Genomic DNA, 22,639 nt, shown 5'->3' on the forward strand with positions numbered 1-22,639 from the left:
GGAGCTGGATCACAGACATCCCGCGATGGCAAAAAAGACCAAACAGAGCAAAGACCCTCTTTTAGACTGAGAGTCACATATAAGTAAACCCGTACATATTTACAACAATAATGATGCTGAAAATCGGAGATAAGAGAAGGTAGGACTGCTTGGCTATTTAAAGGGACTGTAGTGATTAGATAGCTATGGAGTGTGATTGCTGATGGAGAATTGGCCGTGTTAATTATCTGCGCGAGCTCCCCCCGAAATTTGTTAACAAAACATCACAATGTGAAGAAATTGTATTACTTTGCTTAACAACTACAAAACCCAGTTTCATATGTAAAAATGTATAAGTTTTAATGTCTTTCTAAAGACCATCTTAATATTACTGCCATTTCCATTATAAAAATCAAATTATGTATCATAGAAAATGACACTGATGTCACAGTAAATCATACCAGATTCTAGTTTACATTTAATGGATGGGTTTTCAAGATCAATGAGTTGGAGAAGCTCAAGTTGATTCTTTCATTTGTGTTGTGGAGCAAGTATTTCCAGAGGCCAACAGAGGGGGCTGTTTGATTTTATAAGTGAATACTCGTGTAGGATGCTATATTTTGATATCAATACTGACAGGGACAAAAATCTTAGTAAAAATTGAAACAGACAAGTCATCACTCAGAATATGCTTCAAGAAAAGACATACCATTTACTTTGCAGCTTCTCTAAAAATGATTTTTAGCTACACTGACTTACAAGACTTGCAAGACTTACTTTGTAAACACTTTTTGCTCAGAAAGTAGACACTGAAATAGACTTGAAAATTTGAAGTAGAAAGAATAAAATAATATTTTCGTAAAACATATTACAATCATTTTTGTTTTATTTACAATGTCATTTTAATTTCCATTTAATTTAAACAGTAATGTTTTCCTACCATTTGAGTCATTTAAGTTTATTTGCAAACATCATATTCCACACATGCATTACGTAATATTGTATAGTACAACATTTCTAAAAGATGCATCAGCAAAAGTGAGTAAAAATCGAGTCAAATTCTGTAACCAGCAGAGGGGGCCCTTTTACTTTTGGTTCATAAAAAAAAATATAGCACTATTGAATATCAAATTCTACATATATCAATAAAAAAATACTGTACAGATGGCACAAAATCTCATCTTAGAACTGTTGATGAATGGTTATGGTAATGCTGTTATTCTATCTAAAACATTTGTGAGATTTAGTCACTTGAAATAGTTTTTGAGGTTATTTGATCTAATTTTGTGTCTCTGGACAGATGAATGTTTTTATGTGGATTTATTAAGTGAAAAGATAAAATTAGACCTTTTGGGTAAGATGCAAAAGTGGTGTTTTTTTATTGCAATTAGTTTTAGACACCTTTGCTTTTCATTCAAATCTATTGGTGTTTAGGCATGTAGACTTGATCAAGACAATCTGCTGAAGCTCAAACTGAGCTTTAGAATGAGGACGAAAATTGATTTAAGTGACTTTGAATGTGGCAATTTTGTTGGTGCCAGACAGGCTGGTATGACTATTTTAGAAACTGCTGATCTACTGGGATTTTTGCGCACAATCATTTTTAGGGTTTATAAAGCATGGCACGGAAAAAGAGAAAATATTCAGTAAGCAGCAGTTCTGTGGGTGAAAATGCCAGGGGTCAGAGGAGAATGGCCAGACTGGTTTGAGCTGATAGAAAGGCAATAGTAACTATTATATGAGTTGCTAAACACATTGAACCTTAAAACAGAAGATCATAGGGTGCTTCTCAGCTAAGAACAAAAAACTGAGGTTACAGTTCACAAGGACTCACCAAAATTGCACAATTGAAGACTGGAGAAAATTTGCCTGGTCTTACGAGTCTTAATTTCTGCAAATTGTAGGGTCAGAATTTGACATGAAAGCATGGATCCATCCTGTCTTGTATCAACGGTTCTTTCGGTGATGGTATTTTGGGCGACCATAGTGCACCCATCTTGTGATGGCCACTTCGAGCAGGATAACACACCATATCACAAAGCTCAACTTATCTAGAACTACTTTCTTGAACATGCCAATGGGTTCACTATACTCAAATGGCCTCCACAGTCAGCAGTCTCAATCCAACAGAGCATCTTTGGTATGTAATTATATGGGAGATTCACATCATGGATGTTCAGCTGACAAATCTGCAGCAACTGTGTGATGCTATCATGTCATTATGGACCAAAATCTGTGAGCAGTGTTTCCTTGTTTGCTGAATATGCCACAAAGAATTAAGGCAGTTCTAAAGACAAAACAGGGTCCAAAACAGTACTAGCCAGGCGTAGTGGCGGGTGAGAGTATGTTACAATTTAAAAGTAAATGAAGTGTTTTTAATGGAGAGCATCTTCCCTGTCTTACCTTATAATGGACATTCTTTTTTCCAATGGTCTGTGGTCTCAGACATTCAGCTCCTACTTCACTTGATTCAATTTCCTATATAAAGTACATGCACTCTAAACAAAAAAGGTGTTAAATAGCACCAAAAGTGGTTCATTGGCTTGTAATCATAGGGGAACCACTTTAAAGAATTAGTTCACTTCCAGAATAAAAATTTCCTGATCATTTACTCACCCCATGCATCCTCATATCATCCAAGATGTTTATGTCTTTCTTTCTTCAGTCCAGAATAAATTAAGTTTTTTGAGGAAAAACATTCCAGGATTTTTCTCCATATTGTGGACTTTAGTGGTGGCCAACAGGCTGACGTGACGAAGGTGAAATTACCGACCCAGGGCTTACAAAGCAAACGTGCAAAGAAAGTTAAACGCACTTTACAAAAAAAGGTAAAAACGATACTGGACGATTTTGAAAATGAGATGTAGTTTTTCGCCCTACCCTACATTTTGGAACCAAAGTACACAGATGAAGAACTAACCACTGACCTTTCCAACGTGATTCTGTAATGTGTGAAGTTGTAGACGCATTATGGTGCGTTCACACCAGAAGTGACTTGCGCGAATAAATCGCGCTATTCACGCTTAAACATTTTGAGTTTACTCGTTTCATTCGCGTGTGAAATTCACTTCACAACAGACGCGAATTAGCATCATGGGAAGGGCTTCTGCCACTCGTCAGTGGGAAAGTAGTTGTAAAATATGGCGAATAAGCTCAATTTGCTGGCTTTAACTAGCTTGTAGTCTCAATATGTATATATACATAGCTCAAATTGAATAAAGAGTGTTTTTTACAACTTACCAGATTGTCCAACCTCCTCACTCACTTTCTTCCAAGCAAGATCCTTTTTATTCCTGTTTCTATAATAGTACTAAGATGTATCATACAGCTCCGAGCATCCACATACAGCAACGATGATTTTGTCCGCCATTGTTGTTTTGGATTTCTGCCTCTGTCACTACTAGAGCAAGCTCCAGATTGGATAAGGCGGCGTGAATTTTCGCCAAGTTCAGAAACGCTCAATTCGCCCTGCGTCATTCACGCCGCAGGGAGGTCTATCGCGTCTTTGCATTGACTTAACTTGTAAATCACTCACGCTTAACGCGCTATTCGCGTCTGGTGTGAACGCACCATTAGAGATAGCGCAAGACAAGCATATGTGGTTAAAAGTATATACTTTTTTCTTTATTTTGTTTAAAAAAGGGCTGATCTTTTCTCTAGACCCTTAGACACTTATTCGTCAGCGGCTGGGATCGTGTAGAGCCCTTTGAAGCTGCATCAAAACTACAATTTGGACCTTGAACACATTGATCCCCATTGAAGTCCACTATATGGAGAAAAATCCTGGAGTGTTCTCCTCAAAAACCTTAATTTTCCTGTGACAGAAGAAAGAAAGACATGAACATCTTGGACGACATGAGGGTGAGTAAATTATCAGGACATTTTTATTCTGGATGTGACCTAATCCTTTGTCAAGTGGTGCTATGTAGAACCATAAGAAGAACGTCATTCTCCACCTTAGGTTTTAGATATGTTCCTCCACTCTGATATATTTGCTAGGGCTGTCCCCGACTAAGAATTTTCATAGTCGAATCAGAATTTTCGAATCTTTTTATAGTCGACCGATAGTCGAATCATCTAGGCCTATGTGTGTGTGTGTGAATGGGTTGGGAGGGGCACGACACTATAAGTCAGCAGGAGGGTAAAACAATTTTTATTTTATTTTACACACTGCACACAGCAACAACTTTTAATAAAGCGACCAAAACTGCCTGTCAACTGACAGACAAACTTATTTAGGTTTAAATAAAAACACAGAACGCGTCTTTTAGTTCTAAAAACGCGAGGCGCACAACACTGCCTTTTTTGCTAAGCAACGACCAAAACAGCTGTCCTGTCAGTCAAATCAATGGATTATAGCGCGAACGCTCTAAAATCTTATTTTTTTTGCTGTTAAATAATACAGCTCCTGGTTACCCACGATAGACACCAAAGGTTTCTCCTCCATTTCTTGCAGTCTCCGGACTTTTTAAGCGACGGTAAACTTTCGTCTGCACAACAGAAGACCCGCCTCTCAATTCATTCGATTGGACAATGGAAAAGAACGCGAATGACGTTGGGCGTTTTTCCGCTCAGAGTTGATATTTTTTTTCAACTTCAGGCGCTCAGAGCGCTCCTGCAAAAACGCGAGGCGCCGGGGGGCGCATAAACAGAGTGCAGAACGCTCACTGCCAACAGAAAACCATTCAAAAGAGGCGCCTCCAACTGCAAAAACGCGTTCGGTGTGATCGCCGCCTAATCCCTGCTGTCCTCATCTCATCATGGATCAGGGCAAGTGAAAATTAAATCTGTCACAGGGGTGGTTGGATTTATTCACAAACACGTTAAAAATATTTATTGAACGCTTCTTTCTTTTCACTTTTGTTTTTACTGCATTATCATAATCTAAGGCTGTATATAACTTAATATAACCGTACAAAAGCAGTAGCTCTGTGTGCAATTAGACATTGAGCACCCCCATATTGCCAAAATGGTATGATGCTCGTTTCACCCGCGAAGATTCGACTGTGAGATCAGTGGTCGAATCAGGCTCCGCATATCGATGCATCGAATCTTCGACTATTCGGGGACAGCCCTAATATTTGCTATGCATTTACTCAACCTGATCTCATGACGAAAACGTACCTGTGGAAACTTTTCCGCAAGATGTGAAATACTGACCGCCATGTACGTTTCATGAAATATTTAATGTGAAATGTCCACTGAGTGGTGCTAAAAGAGTGTTCCTTTTTTTTTTCCTGGAACAGATGAATGTACATATGGAACGTACAAGTCAGTACATATTCTGACTTGAAATATCTATTGAGTGGCGCTATAACTACCATAAAATAACGTACCATCTGCACTACACCTAAACCTATATCCGACAGTATGAATTAAAGCGAATGTGACATAAAAATGCAATCACAAGCATGCCGTTTTTTGCTTGTTTTTCGATCTCTCATTTTTCAGCTCTTTTTTTGTGGGTCATGTTTTTCTTGGGATCTCGAAGACTCCACTTTTTAAGTCCAATTCTGTGCCAGCTGAGCTACCAAGCAAGCTTGTTACGTCCGTAAAGTGAAACATATTGAGCTGTAATCATAACTGTGTATGAAAACGATTACACTGCTCACTGTTTTACTCCCTCTATTGTTCATTTCTGTTGGAAACTGCAGTGATATGTACTTATTGATACGTATTTTGCATCTTGTAAAAAAGTTCCCACAGGTATGTGTTTGTAACAGAGGCCAGCGGTAGGTGCTATGCAGGTAAACCTCACTTCCCTGATCTCAAGAAGCGCTAGAGGCTGAAGTCTTTAGCCTCCTTATTAGTGCGCCTGCCTCCCATGCCGGAGAGCCGGGTTTGAGACCCGCTTGGAGCAGGTGCAAGCAGGACCCTAGGGATTACATTGGTGCCGTGACCCAGATAGGAGTGAGGTGTAGGGGTGTGTATGTAACAGAAGCCAGTGGTAGGTGCTACGCTGGTAAACCTCACTTCCCTGATCTCAATTGGCGCACTAGCGACAAACACTAAAGGCTGCAGTCTTTAGCCTCCTTGTTAGTGCACCTCCTAGCAGGTGCCAGTACGGGAGCAAAAGGTTGCAAACAATGTTATCTTCAGGAAATACAAAAGACTTTAAAGAACAGGGGCTTAATGGGTTCTGGGTATGGGAGTGGTGCTATATAGCACCTCAACCACCCAAAAGAACAGCTGAAGAGCTGTGATTGTACATTTATTTGAAATGACAGTTTGTGATTAGCATGTCAGTTCATATACAGCACATGTCTGAGTCATCAATATCTATTTTTATTAAGAATACATCCTCAGGTGTGCAATAAATGACTTATAAGCCTGGGGGATGGACGTTCTCGGGTGGGAGTGGGATGACAGTCACAGCTGAACACACATCATTATGTATTCTATTACACATTTCAAGCGATCTAATCCACCACTGGATCAAATAAAGCAAATGTAGCTCCTCTGATTTCAAATTAATTCACAGTTTTAAATGTCCTCTGAGCTAATTGTATGTATTGTTGATTAAATCAGCCGTGCTCACGCTCTCTCTCTCTCTCTCTCTCTCTCTATCTCACACACACACACTTCCTCCTCTGCCATAATTAAATCTCTGAATGCTCCCATTCTCCAGGGGTCTCTCACTGCTTGAGGTGGGCTAAAAATAATTCTGGTCATTCAAGTCTAGACTTAACTCCAACCCTCACGAGCGCACCACACAAGCTACACATTTCTCAAAAGTGTGCAACCGCTGCTACCATTCCTATGCGTCTAATCTATTATTGCCTATTTTTTAAGTCACAATCTCAAAAAGTGTCTCTCCCTTTAGCTCTGTTACTATGCTTCCCTGATATTGCTACTTAGCAACAGTCTCCAAGACAACAAATTCAGCCCTCTCCTCCTCATCTTGTTTCACTTTGCCTCTTTTTTTCTTCATTAGTACAGACATAGTTTAGCTATAAACGGTTCATCAACCCTTAAACCTTCTGACTCTGTCGTGAAGTAAAAAGTTTGCAGTGTTTCTCATCAGGTTTGCAAACTGATAAAGTAATCTGCAATATGAGATCTGTTTTCTTTGGATTATGTCTGCGGAGAGAAAGCAAATCAGCCATCAAGTGTGAGGAATGCAAATCTTGGCAGTGAAAAGTCAGCTATTTTTAAATGCATCTAAAATTAGACCCGCAGCTCTCCCTAAAAACAAATGACATCATTGTGGCACCTGTGCGTCATTGGATTGTATATATTGTAGTGGCAGGTTGACTGGGTTACATTACTCTATCGTAATAATAATGAACATCATTGGATTTACCATATACAGCAACAAGAGAGCTGTTCTTCTGATTGGTCATTTAATTTTCCTTGACAACACAATGTTGTACTGAATGCTCATGGACGTAATGATCTCAACACTTACTGTAACACAGGCTGGATGAGCAATGGGATCTTTCACCAGCATGATTATTGTCCCCATCTGGACATGGGCATACTAAAGCTCCTGTGATAATGAGAAAGAGTGAGAGAGAGAGTGTGAGAGAGAGAAGAATCAGCCACAAAAATGTCCACTGCAATGTCCTCATTAATAAAGACTGGCTCTGCTATTGATTAATGGAATGCAACTAACAAATGAAGAGAACATAGTCATAATGACTTGTCAGTTCACAGAGTATTTATAATGATTGAACTGCACTCCTTAAAACAAGATCAGCTTAATTGAGAAGACATTTATAATGTTACAAAAGATTTCTTTTTCTAATAAATCATGTGCTTTTATTACTTTTCTATGCTAAACTATTCAACAAAAAGTCCTGAAAACTGTAACTGTTTTGTTTCTTAAGCAGCAAATCAGCATATCCTAATGATTTCTGAAGGATCATTTGACACTGAAGACTGGACTAACGATGCTGAAAATTCAGCTTCGCCATCACAGAAATAATTTACATTTAAAATATATTAGAATAGATGCACTTTTTAAAACTATTTTAAATTGTAGCCAAGTGTTACCAATACTTCTTTTATAAACCAATTGCTGTAGTGTTTTAAAACTCCAATAAAATGTCCAGTAAATGTATGTAAAAACACATTTTGAACATATGAAATCCGAGAGCTCTCTGACCCTCCATAGTCATCAAGTGTCCTACCACAGTCAAGGTCCAGAAAGGTACCAGAGAACATTGACAAAATAGTCCATGTAACATCAGTGGTTTTACTGTAATTTTCTGAGGCTACGAGAATACTTTTTGTGTGCAAATAAACTCCAAAAATAATGACTTATTCAACAACTCTTCTCTGCGTCATCCTAGCAGCATTTTGGAGAGTATTACAATGCATGTGCCCATTCCAGCCTTGTGTAGGTCTACAATCTTGGCCCTGACATCCTTGGACAGCTCTTTGGTCTTGGCCATGGTGGAGAGTTTGGAATCTGATTGGTTGATTGCTTCTGTGGACAGGTGTCTTTAATACAGGTAACAAACTGAGATTAGGAGCACTCCCTTTAAGAGACAGTTTCTAATCTCAGCTCATTACCTGTGTAAAAAACACCTGGGAGCCAGAAATCTTGCTGATTGATTGGGGATCAAATACTTGTTTCACTCATTAAAATGCAAACCAATTTATAACTTTATTTGTTGTTATTCTGTCTCTCACTGTTAAAATAAACCTACTATCCCTCACTGTATGATAAGTATATTTAAAAAATTATGAAAGATGGGTTCAAGTGAACTGCTGTACAATTTTTAAATACAGAGATATGTTAAAAGCACATTTAGTTCATATTCATGTTGTCTCAAAATAGCACCAGTTAGATGTTCTTAAAAGTGTGTTGTACTGCACTTTTTTTCACCCGGGGTTCTTTTGTATCCAGTTTTTTAGATGGAAGCATCCACAAGATTAGCAATATAACGATAGATATTTTTAGAAATTATGATTCCAACTTGTTACCATGAGGATCACCATGAGAATTGTGCTCACAGCCCCTGAGGTAGTGAGGCTGCCCAGAGAAAAAGTTTAATTGGCAATGTTCATTCAGACAGTGGAAAGAGAGCATGAGTGAGAGAGAAGAGCGATGGAGAAAACTAATGCTCATTCAGTCAGTCCAGCGGACTCATTAAATGCAGTGTAAAGGGCAGTGAGACAGCATGGTGTAGGACAGATACAGCTGTACAGACTAGCACTCTGTTAACACCGTACAGTGCCTCATGGCTAAATGGATCATTGCCTGTCAGCAAGATGTGGCATTTCTGGTGTAAGAGTGATGCTGGATTGGCTGAACATTTTCCGAGTTTTATGATGATTGTATGTGATCAAGATTCTGTATCTTCTGATACAAGTTTCTATAAGGATTTGCATATTTCCTATCAAATCTCAAAGTATTTCCACCATCTAAGAGATTTGTATTGTATCAAACCAAGTGATCTTAGACTCTTAACACAGAGTATGGGGAATTTGTTTTTTGTTTTTAAAGCCATGAATGTATGGGATTTTCACTTAATACTTTAAGTGAAATACTTAATACTGAATACTTTAAGATCAATAAAACATTAAGAGTTGGATAAAGCAGATTGATGTAGCTTGAGGAATTCCAGTCAGAAATCATCAGTAGAAGTCTATAGGATGTTTGATCATCCACTATGGAAAAACTGTAAATCTGATCTGCTAGAAAAGATCAAGTAACCTGAGTGAGAACAGTCTGAAGCTCTGTGCTGAGTTATAGCTCGAAAGTTTTAGACAAAGTTTGTCAAGCTAATGTAACAACTGAACACTAATCCAAGGTGAATATCTGGAAAGGAAGCAGGGCTTTTCTTGCTGTTGTTGGATAGGATAGTCAAATAGAGACAGGGCACGTTCAAGAAAAGACTTAAAGTCAGGACTCAGATGCTCATTGTACTACACAGTATGTCGTAGCTCTACCCAGAAGGCCATGGCTCTGATGGGCCACGGCTCTGTTTTTACTCAACAGGCATTTTATCAAAAGCAACTTATTGCAGTAATGGCAAGAATAGTCTTCCAGTTATCCTTTAACCCAAGGTTAATTGGCTCGCTCAAGATCACAATGGTGATAGGGGCTCTCTTGAGCTCATGGGTCAGCAGTTTCTGACATTCTGCATGAATTTTATTCTCATTAGGTTACCAACACCTCTGCTACCTCTGCAATTTCCTTTATCTTTAACACCATAATCCATCTAGACTCACCAAAACCACAATATGTAGCTGTAACCTTCTTTATGCTCTGTCTGCTTTATAAGCAAAGCCTTTGTGGTTTTCTTTTAGACTATAAACAGTAGCAAGTTGAATATAAGGTACTTTACAACAGGAGTAAATACCAACCTTAAGAAAAATGTATTTTATGTGTTAATGGTTCTCATAGATATGTTTTCATCATGAGATCAGGTAGCCTTTAGTAACTGGAAGAGCCTTTTTACACAGTGGAGGCCATACACCTCCTCTTCGACAGGTACTGAAAAACTATTATTGATTCAATCAATAAGCAATGAACACAAATCTGGCATTTCTGGGATGTCTGTTATAAATCTCCAACAGATCAAATGAATCAATATTTTGACTTTGCATACATATAGAACATATAGAACAGGACAATTGTCCATTTCAATTTTTTTGCTATTTAGTGTTGCTATTTAGTATTGCTATTTAGCTATTTAGTATCAAAAGGGAAACATTGCCAGGATTGATCAGATTCAACCAGAATTCTCTACTTATACCTCATATTTTCAAACCACATAGTATACACTGTACAATAAGTAGACAAAGTACATTTAAGTAAATATAGCCAGTGCACAACACATAGGGTTCACAGCGATTAACTTAACTTCAGGCATTAATGGCATATCAAGCTCAACAGTAACATTTCATTTGCATATAAATGTGTCACTTTAATGCCAAAATCCATGTTTAACAAAAAATGGGTGCACATTTTAGGGCATTATGTACTTATTTCCTTGATATTTGCACATTTTAATATTGTTTTTTTTACCCTGAAGTGCACAGTCTGCAGGAAAAGTGCTTTGTGTAACTCCCAATTATGTTCAGCAACAGTTTTGCTGGCAGGCCAAATTCTTTACTATAACATCTACCAACACCTGAACTGCTACTCTTGCTTCCTTACAGTCACATTTTCATTTGCCTTATTTGTCTGTTTATTTCGACGTGTGTTTGTTTGTGTGTGATGGAGACAGAGAGAGAGAAAGAGTGATTAATTGTTGTAGAAGCCCCACAGTCTCTGCTGCAATTTGCCAAATTGTAATTACAATGTTCTGGTTTTAGAAGTCTATGTTAAGAAGTTAGAAGTCTGTATAAGATGTTTCCGGGTATCCTAGACTTATAAAATGCTAAAGGTGTTAGCTCCCGTCTTATGTAACATCTGAATATGACACTGGCGTGTTAGACTATGACAGAGATTACTGGGTTGTGACATTTTTGCATTAGTCATGCATTTCAGCTCAAAACATTGCTGAAAATATGCTGCTGGTGATTGGATGGATAACTGGATATATGACAGGAAAACCATATTTTTATATAACCAGAATATAAACTAAATAAAAGTTGTAAATGGCACAGATTAAGGAAAAGTGTATTTTCAAACTGAAAATATATTGCATTACATATATTAGAAAATGCTCCTTAGACAGGAAAGAAAATACATTTTACTGAAACACATTTTGAGGAAAATGAAATGTATACACAGATAAGACAATAGAAATGTATTTAGACCTACCTGGTCTCATTATGAAAACGTACCTGTGGGAACTTTTTCACAAGACACGAAATACATACCAATAAGTACATATCACTGCAGTTTCCAACAAAAATGAACACTAGAGGCAGTAAAACATTTCATACACATGATTACAGCCAAAGTCCCTTTAAGGCAAGTCATGTCACTCGGCGGCCATCTTTGAAACGCCTCTCAGGCATTCAAGAGCAGCTCTTATCTCTCTGAATGGGGAAACATCAAAATCTCCAAAACTGTTCACCAAGCTTGCAATTAAATTTCATATTTGAAATCACCAATGAAATCTGACAAGAATTGCCTCATATAGTTCCTTGTGCTCCAATAGCGTTAATAAATGCTTCTTTTTCAGGTTAGATCAGCCAGTTGCGCATGAACAGTCTTTTAGTGCCACTCAGTGGACATTTCACATCGAATATGTCACGAAACTTACATGGCGGTACGTATTTCACGTCTTGCAAAAAAGTTCCCACAGGTATGTTTTTGTCATGAGATCAAGTTGAGAACAGGAGTATTGGGACCTGATCATTACACAACAGGGACTGTAATGACATTGCTTTCGAAATACATAGACATTAACATGGAGTTGGTCCCCCTTTTGCAGCTACAACAGCTTCCACTCTTCTGGGAAGGCTTTCCACAATATTTTGGAGCATTTGGAACTTTTGCCATTCAGTAGAGCATTTGTGAGGTCAGGAACTGACGTTGGACGAGAAAGCCTGGCTCGCAATCTCCATTCCAGTTCATCTTAAACGTGTTCGATGGGATTGAGGTCAGAGCTCTGTGCTGGCTGGTCAAGTTCTTTCTCACTATATTCATCCAACCATGTCTTTATGGACCTTGCTTTGTGCACTGGAGCACAGTCATGCTGGAATAGAAAATGGCCTTTGCCAAACTGTTCTAACAAAGTTGGAAGCACAACATTATCTAAAATGTCTTGAAGCATTAAGATTTCCCGTCACTGAAAGTAAGGGGCCTTGCCCAACGCCAGAAAAACAGCTCCATTATCCTTCTTGCCTCCTGCTTAACAGTTTTTGTGCTGATATTAAAGGGTCAGTTCACCCCAAAATGAAAATTCTGTCATTATTTGTTTCACCCTCATTTCATTCTAAACCCATAAGCCCTTTGTTCATCTTCAGTACACAAATTAAAATATTTTTGATGAAAACTTAAGAGCTTTCTGACCCTGACAGCAATGCACAATGCACTACCACATTCAAGGCCCAGAAAGGTTGGTAAAATAGTCCATCTGACATCAGTGGTTCAACCTTAATTTTATGAAGCTATGACAATAGGTTTTGTGCACAAAGAAAACTGAAATACTGACTTTATTAAACAATTTCTGTATAATTTCTGTATAACATCTAAAATAATTCTAGTTTACTATATAAAATTCTCATATGTATGTAGACTAATTCTCATGCAGATTCTTTTTTTATTGCTGTTTTTGTCTTTGCTATAGTTCACAGTAAAGGCCAAAGCACAAAAAAGCAAAGTGTTTTCACAAAACAGATGACTCTATTTGAGCTATTTTGGCTGTTTCTTGCTTAACACTATGTCTTGTGTCACTCTGAGCAGTGTCATCATGCAAGATAGATAGCGTGTCTTACCGTCTAACCCACTGAGACTGCTTTTCCACCTGCAAACAAGAACTGACTGCAATGTTCTTCTGGTTACTGGCAGAGAGTGCAAGTGACGTCACGGGGGGGTGGGGGGTGGGGGGGGATGTTGGGGTGACAGTGCATGTGATGTCCCAGAGGACGGAGAGTGCATGTAACATCATAGAGCGCATACGAAGCTGACTGCAAGTCCTCAGCCACAGCCATGTCTATCTGAGCGTCCAGACATGCTATTAGTGGAAGCAGTGCAAATTGATTCACTGACTCATTATGGCACAGTGGAATCTCCAGAAGACGTTTAATTATGGTTTGAGAAATGCCTCTGGTCTTTTTAGTCTTTGGCTAATATAGCACCTAACAAAGGAACCGTGTTGACTATTATAGGCTGTGTTTGCAATTGCACTTTACTGCTTGTAGTAGTATTGCTGCAAGATTTAGGGCCAGTTTTACTAAACAGGGCAAATTAGCAATAGAGCGCAATTCTATAAAAGCGCAGATGGGAGGGGAAAAATTCTGCATGTGATTTACAAACAATGCGTACATTTAAGAACACAGGCGCAGACAGATTATTTCCATAATGACCAGTGCAATCTACCAAGAGCAACGTAAATTACCATCTGCTTTTTTTATGTTAAATAATGGCACAAATACCAGTAATTTGACGAGCACAAGCGTTAGTTATACGTGTTCCGTGAATAATTTTAATACTATCCTCCCATAAATTTAGCGTTTGAAAGGGAAACACCTACAAATGCATATTCAATAAGGTCAGGTGAAAAATAACTGTGTCGACGCTATTTCTTCACTGCGGAATTTAGTAAATCCTGACAGTACTGTTTTAAAGCCAAAGACAGTTTGCGCTTGCAGTTGCTCACCAATGGATCCTCTGCAGTTAATGGGTGCTGTCAGAATGAGAATCCACAAGCTGTGTGGGTTACTCATTATTTATGGGTTGCCATCATTTTTCTTTATATTATCACTTCTGGCCAAAATACTCCAGTAAAAAAGTCATCTTGTCTGATTCAGGAAAGAAATCTGCACAGATCAAGCACTGTTTACAAGGGAAAACAGTCACAATAGTTCTAAACAAATATGTCAGTGGATTTTGACAAGAGGACAACAGGGGGTGGACTTTACTGGATGAAGCATTATTATGAACTCATATTTTGGCTAGAAGTGACTTTCAACTGAAGTCATGTGGATTACTTGTGATTTATTGTGATGTTTGTATCAGCTGTTTGGACTCTCATTCTGACGGCACCCATTCACTGTAGTGGATCAACTGCTGAGCAAGTGAATTAATCAGTGGTGTCAAAAGTATTCACATTCATTACTCGAGTAGAAGTATAGATACTATGATTTAAAAAGACTTTTGTAGAAGTTGAAGTATCAACTCAAGCTTTTTACTCAAGTAAAAGTATAAAAGTACTGGTTTCAAAACTACTTAAAGTAAAAAAGTAAAAGTAATGTATGGAAAAAAATGCCATTAAGGACAAAAGATTGGGACACGCCACAGGGGCCTATTGTGCACTACCCCACCTCCCCAAAAAACATTTCTAAAGGCCATAGTGACTATGTTATATTAAAATGTTAATGTTGAAAAATTTAAAACCTGTTTCAGCCGCATATATGCCTAATGAAAATAAATGCATTTTATTACAATGCAAATACATTAAAGAACCATAAATGTATTGTGTTATCGCAACATTGTCAATCGCGTTGTCAATCGCAAACGCTAATTTATTCAAACATCCCTCTACCAAACTACCTACTGTAGCTTCATTTGCAGAGGATGAAGAGAAAGCACCCGTTTGATAAATAAGCTAGTAGTGGAGAAATAATAACTTGTAAGAAATAATCTTTTTTGAGTAACGACCCGGACACTGGCTATATCCTTGCTGGACTGGGGTTAAAATTTGGCCTTGGGCAAATCCAGCCCACAAGTTCCCCCGTGAGTTTTGTTTGGGTTATAGGGCCTTTAATTGAAGTAAATAAATATATGAATAAAACAGGACAGAATCAAATAATGATAGATACTGAATTCAAATGCAACAAATGAATAATGCATTTTTGTCACATAGAAATGCATGCAGTAAAGCACTGATTTTGAGCTAGAATGCAGGACATTTATTGCTAATAAATTCTGTAAAAATTACTTACTTTTTTTTACTTTTTTCTTGTAGAACACAAAAGACATTTTGTAGAATGTAACCAAACAGATTCATGTACCCTTGATTTCTACTCTAAAGACAACATTTTTGAATTTCTCAGAGTATCTTCCTTTATGTTCCACAGAAGAATGAAGAAGTTCATACAGGATTAAAATTACATGATGTTCTATATAATGACAATTTTTATTTTTGGGTGAACTGTCCCTTTAAGAACGTTAATATGTGTAGAAAACGTACTCGGTTACTTTCGTAACCTCGGTTCCCTGAGATACGGGAACGAGTACTGCGTCGTAAGACGCTTATGGGAAAAAGCTCCTTTTTCTCCTGAGACTGAAGTATTTCAATAACGCAGTGTAACTGCACGACCATTGGTTTGTGCAGTGAGATGAAAACAAACCAATGGCTCGGCAGCGGAGCTGCACGAGCCTGTGGCAATGATTCGCGCCCGAACGCGCCAAAAGGGGCGGAGAATTTGGCTATATAAGCGTGCATTTTGCCACAGGATCTCAGGTTCTTCGACTGAAGCGACGACTGAGTCGTGCAGCTACTTAGCAACGGCAAGCAACGCAGTACTCGTTCCCGTATCTCAGGGAACCGAGGTTACGAAAGTAACCGAGTACGTTCCCTGTCGATACTACACTCGTACTGCGTCGTAAGACGCTTATGGGGAACCAGTACAATCCCGCCGTTGCTAAGGTAGAGGAACGACTGTATGGCCCTAGCACAGAATGGGCTAGTAGGAGCCAATTTGCTCAATCAGGATAACCTAATGAACATTCCGTTCCAAGGAAAAACTATACACTTGGAAACTCCCAGAGGCCAAGTGCATACATAGCAATACTGGTAACAGAATTCCTCATGCAGAAAGGACCCTAGTCTGCAAGACAGGGACATCTAGATTATAAAACCTAGCAAATGTGGACGGTGAGGCCCAGCCTGCCGCCGCACATATTTCTGCAATGGATACTCCGCTGGACCGGGCCCATGACGAGGCGATGCCTCTAGTCGAATGGGCTCTTACCCCCATGGGACATGGCAGACCCAAAGAAGAGTAAGCCAGCATTATAGCTTCCACTATCCACTTGGATAGTCTATGTTTTGTGACCGATAACCCCTTGTTGCGGCCTCCAAAACATACAAAGAGCTGTTCTGACTTCCTAAAAGAAGCCGAACGCTCCAAATAACACCTCAATGCTCTCACGGGGCAGAGGGGATTAAAGCCTTGGTCTTGCTCCGAGGGGGGAAGTGCCAAGAGAGAGATAACCTGGTCTCTAAACGGTGTTGAGAGACTTTTAGGTACATAGCCGCATCTCGGCTTCAGGATGACTTTAGAGTCATTTGGCCCGAATTCCAGGCATACAGGGTTTATGGATAGAGCCTGTAGGTCGCCCATACGCTTGACTGATGCCAATGCTAGCAGCAGGGCAGTTTTTAGCGTTAGAGGTCGAAGGTCAACAGACTGCAGCGGCTCAAATGGAGGGCTCTTCAGAGCTCTCAGTACTGTGGGTAGGTCCCAAGTAGGAACTGTGACGGGGCGAGGAGGGTTGAGCCTTCTCGACCCCTTCAGAAAGCGAACGATCAGATCGTTCTTTCCCACAGACTGACCGTCCATAGGGACATGAAATGCCGCTATGGCCAGCCACATAAACCCTGAGCGTGGAGGGAGAACGTCCCTTGTCCAACAGCTCCTGAAGAAATGACAAAATCAATGATATGTCACACAAACTCGGGTCTGCACCGTGGGTGGAACACCAGGCGGAAAAGACAGACCACTTGAGTCCATAGAGTCGCCTGGTAGAGGGTGCTCTGGCCTCAGAAATAGTATTTAAAACGGTCTCGGGGAGATCTAAAGGCTCCCGTCGAGAGACCAGACGTGCAGCGCCCACAGTTCCGGTTGGGGGTGCCAAAGCGTTTTGTTCGCCTGCGTTAAGAGATCTCGTCTCAACGGAACAGGCCACGGTGCTGATGACAGCAGCCGGTGGAGATCTGGGAACCAATGTTGGTTCTGCCAGAAGGGGGCCACTAGCAGGATTTTGAGTCTCTGTTCCCTGACCCGCCTGACTACGTGTGGTATCAGGGCGATCGGGGGGAAAGCATATAACAGGAGATTGGGCCAGTCGTGGGCCAATGCATCCTGCTCCTTTGAAAAATAAATTGGGCAGTGACAATTGTCTTTTGAGGCGAAAAGGTCTACCTGAGCCTTGCCAAAGACCGCCCATATTTCCTGAATCGTCTGGGGATGAAGCATCCATTCGTCTGAGGAGACGTTGCTCCGAGACAGCATGTCTGCTCCTTGATTCAGCCTGCCAGGCACATGAGTTGCTCTGAGCGAGCGAAAGTTGAGCTGAGCCCATCGTAAGAGACGTTCCACTAATGTGAAAAGGCGTTTCGACGAAAGACCTCCCTGGTGATTTATGTACGACACCACCGTCATGTTGTCCGAGCGGACTAAGACGTGGTGTCCCTTTAAGACTGGCAGAAGTGTATGGAGGCCTAAACACACTGCTAGCATTTCTAGGCAGTTGATGTGAAGGCGTTTTTCGGCTTTCGACCACTGGCCGAATGCCGGCTGGCCATCGCACAGAGCTCCCCAACCTGAGTTGGACGCATCTGTCGAGACCATCTTCCTTCTGCACGCCATGTCCAGGGGAACGCCCTGTTCCATCCAAGAAAGACTCTTCCAAGGAGTCAGAGCTGTGACACAGGTCTGATCTACCTTGATGCGCAGGCGTCCTAGACGCCAGGCCTGAGGAGGAACTTTCGGTTTCAACCAGTACTGCAGAGGGCGCATTTGAAGTAGGCCCAGCTGGAGTACCGGAGATGCTGAAGCCATAAGACCCAGCATCTTCTGAAAAGCTTTGAGAGGGCGGAGGGCTCCGATTTTGAAGGAGGCCGCGAGCTTTCGGATGGCCTGAGCTCGCTGCGGCGCAACCGTTGCCTTCATTTGAATGGAGTCGAAAACTGCTACCAGGAACGCAATACGTTGGCTGGGAGACAGAGCGCTCTTGGCAAAATTGACCCTGAGTCCTAGGCACTGCAAGTGGCTGAGGATCACGGATCTGTGATGTATTAGCTCGTTCTCTGACTGGGCCAGGATGAGCCAGCCGTCGAGGTAGTTCAAGACGCGGATTCCCTTCTGCCTCAGGGGGGAAAGAGCCGCGTCCATGCACTTCGTAAATGTGCGAGGAGCTAGAGACAGTCCGAACGGAAGGACTGTATATTGATAAGCCACTCCCTCGAAGGCAAATCTCAAGAATTGCCTGTGGTGGGGGGCAATCTGGATGTGAAAGTATGCATCTTTCAGATCCAGCGAGCAAAACCAGTCCTTTGTGCGTATTTGCGAAAGGATCTGTTTTAGCGTGAGCATTTTGAATGGCCGTCTCATGAGGGCGCAATTCAAACGTCTGAGGTCGAGGATGGGTCTCAGACCGCCATCCTTTTTTGGGACGAGGAAGTAGCGGCTGTAAAAGCCTGATTCGCTCTGTGCTGGGGGAACCGTTTCCACGGCACCTTTTGCCAGCAAATTCCTCACCTCTGTACGCAAAACCTCTATGTTTTTGCTGTGAACTGAGGTGGAGACCACTCCCTGAAAGCGGGGTGGTCTTCGAGCGAACTGAAGTGTATAACCTCGTTCTATTATGCCCATAACCCATTTTGACACCCCGGGGATGGCTTTCCAAGCCTCGGCCCGTGTGTTGAGGGGTTGCATTGATTTGAGCGGTTGGGTGCCGCTTAACAACTCTGGAAGAGGAAATTTGCTCTCTTTTTGAAAATGTTTGTTTTTTATTTTTTCCGCTATCACAGCGGTAAGCTGTAAGGGCGCTGACAGAAAGGGCCCGTGAGTTACAGCCATTTTGTTTGAAAACATGCAGCGCTCTGAACCCGGAACAGAACGGGGTGTTTGGAGGCTGAAGAGAGACATCTTGGGGGCTGGTCCGGCTCTGGCGAGACTTGACCCCTTCCTCTTCCTGTCTTTTTAAATCAGGAAGACGCTGGAGGCGCCTGGTCCAACACGACCTTGGGTCGGGGTCCCTGACGTCTAGGGAAAGGGTAGCGTCTGGCCGAGCGGGAGCGATGACGTGGCTCCACCTGGGGGGCTGGCTGAGCAGCTGGCGGGGCGGTCTTTGCAGGCTGCTGAGTCGGCGCCGGTTTGGGGCGACTAAGAGCCGTTGCAGAGCTTGTGCGCTTTGGCAGGAAGTGTCACATAGCCTGGGACGACTTCTGAGCGGCGGTGAAGCGCTCCGCAAACCCCTCTACTGCTGGACCGAACAGACCGGTAGGAGAGATGGGGGAGTCAAGGAAGGCGACCTTGTCAGCGTCCTTGATCTCCGTCAGGTTTAGCCACAGGTGGCGCTCCAGCACCACCAAGCTGGCCATCGATCTGCCAATCGCCTGTGCCGTCATCTTAGTAGCACGCAACGCCAGGTCGGTCGCGCTGCGTAGTTCACGGAACGCAGCGTCATCTATGCCAGCCTCATCCATACTGCGGAGGAGTTTCGCTTGATAGACTTGGAGGACCGCCATTGAGTGCAGCGCTGATGCTGCCTGTCCAGCCGAAGAATAAGCACGTCCAGCGAGAGCTGAAGTAGTTCTGCATGGCTTGGACGGGTGAGTCGCCTTTGCCTTCCAGCCGATGGCAGTGGGCGGGCACAAATGCGCGGCCACAGACTCATCCAGGGGGGGCAACTTGTCGTATCCTTTCTCTTCGGCGCCGTCAACCGTCGTGAGGGCGGAGGAAGAAGAGGTACGAAGGCGGGTGGAGTACGGAGCGCGCCAGGATTTAGAGATCTCACCGTGAACTTCCGGGAAGAACGGTGAGGCTCGCTGACGAGGGGCTTGGCGGGCCTAAATATATATTTACCATATCGCCTAATCTTCATTTTCATCAATAGTGTTTTGTTTGAATATTAGATATTCGATATAAAGATTGATTCCATACAGGAACTTATTTAAGAAAAAACACGCAACACACGTCGTGCTTGTCGTCACATAATCTGACCAATGAGAGTAAAGTGTGTCGTCATCAAGGCTTTCGCAGCCGATTTTAAGCAGCTGCAGCGCCTGACCTCTGCGACTGCTCTCGTTTTGCTCTCACGGTACTTTGATGGCACACGTGATCGAAAGGCGGCTGCAGCGCCGATCAAAGTCGGACAAATGATCTTACCAGAATGCATTGTTTTGTAAGGCGGCAGCCGATTTCTTGCGGCACCGCATGAAGTCGAACGCACCTTTTGACTTCCGTAAACAGCGCAGAGCGTCTGCGTCAGAATGTTATGATTGGCCCAGAGTAGACGTCTTACATGCGTGTGTTCTCAATAGAGTGTTTTCACAACGTGCCGTCAATGGGTCATATTGGTGGTACAGTGCGTAAACAATGCCACTGAACCAAATGTCATGTTTTGGGCTGTACTAATCAGTCAGACCAAGAAAAACATTTGGAGTAGGCTACTATAGAGTGCCAAAAGTTATAACAAATCAATGAGAAGAGTGCAAAAAACTGTCTGAGGAACAAAAGGCGCTTATAGTTGGCCAAACTGAACCAGGATTTCCAGGGCAAGAATCTTAACAACATTTGTGTTTGTTCTTATAATTTCCAGTCAGGTAGGCTAGGTGAAATATAAGGCTAATATCTTAAAGGTACAATATGTAATTTTTCGCCGCTAGAGGTCGCATTGTTTAAAAACAATAACAGAGGCGACGCTTGATGACGCAATTACGGAGCGTAGAACGATGGGAAATGTGTTTTCACAAATCATGTTCACGGATGAGATACTGTCTTTTTTGCCTACCATTCTTATTGAGTATCACTGGAAGAAGCTATTGTAGATAGTGTTTGAAGAGGCATTCGTCCTCTAACAGAGAACTGCTTAACTTTACACTTAGGATGTACGCACACTAGGCACAATTGCCTTGAACCGAGACATAACCGTGACATAAGAGAAATCTTCATTCTGCGTTCACACAGAGATGACATTGCCGGTATTTACTGGTAATGTTACAACTTCTAGAATTTACAGGTACTTTTCAGAAGGTCTATTTAAACATAACCTCTTAAAGACCAGGTCATATGTTTTTTTAAAGTATCCTAATATAGTGTTGGAGTCCCCTACAACAGGTTTAAATACATCTAAGGTCAGAAAATATTGTAATTTCCCCAGAATATACATTTTTACATAGAGTTATTGTTAATGATTTCGAAATGGTTCGTTCTAATCAGTTTTAAGTGTAATGTCTGTAAACCCCTCCCTTTCATAAGCCTACTCTGCTCTGATTGGTCAGCTGGCCAAGCCAGTTGTGATTGGTACAAAAAGGAGTACTTGAGCAAGTTAGCAAGCACTACTATCTGGTTTTGCCAAGTTCGCGGTTGTTTTTGATGTTGCGGGTTGAAGTGACCCCAATAACATCATATTTAGCTCCTGGAATGTGAATTTAATGTGGAACCCTGACAAAAAACGTATATTTTACACTCCAGAATGTGATCTTAACGGGGGACCACTCGAAACGTGATTGGGCTAATTCTGAGTAGCAATTGGGCGGGTTTTGTTGTGAAAACCTGCCAACCCTAGCATGCACCTTTACATAAAACAATAATACAGTGCTCCAATCCGATCTTAAAATAATGACATAAAAACATTTTGTTTAACACTTATGCAAGTGAATTGTGCTAAACTCTAAACACTTAACAAAACAATATGGATACGTTAGCCGAGTTCTAACGTGACTAAATGATGAAACAATACAGTTTGAAAACCAAAACATGTCTAAGTTACATTCTTTATTATTAAATTAAGTAATTAGAACAACAACAGTCTACATTAATCAACACATTCTTAGGAAATAGTGGGTACACAGCGAATTATCAGAAACTATTTCAGTAGCCTATAAGACAGTAATATCGTGGTTTACCCAGAAACCTAAAGCTGCACTAGATATTTTAGCACACATTTTAGCACAAAAACTTGATATTTTGAGTTCTCAATCAGGTTGTGGGTCGGAGAAGCTTGTTGGTCCAAAAAAAGAAGATTAGAAGCCAAAGTAGAAAAAAGCCAAGATTATAGAAGCAGTCCTTCGTAAAATGACAAGCACACAACAAAGATTTGAGGTTTCAATATTGGTGCGGTATCGTGGACTCT

Source organism: Garra rufa, chromosome 15 (genome assembly GCF_049309525.1).
Source record: "Garra rufa chromosome 15, GarRuf1.0, whole genome shotgun sequence".
Classification (NCBI taxonomy): Eukaryota; Metazoa; Chordata; class Actinopteri; order Cypriniformes; family Cyprinidae; genus Garra; species Garra rufa.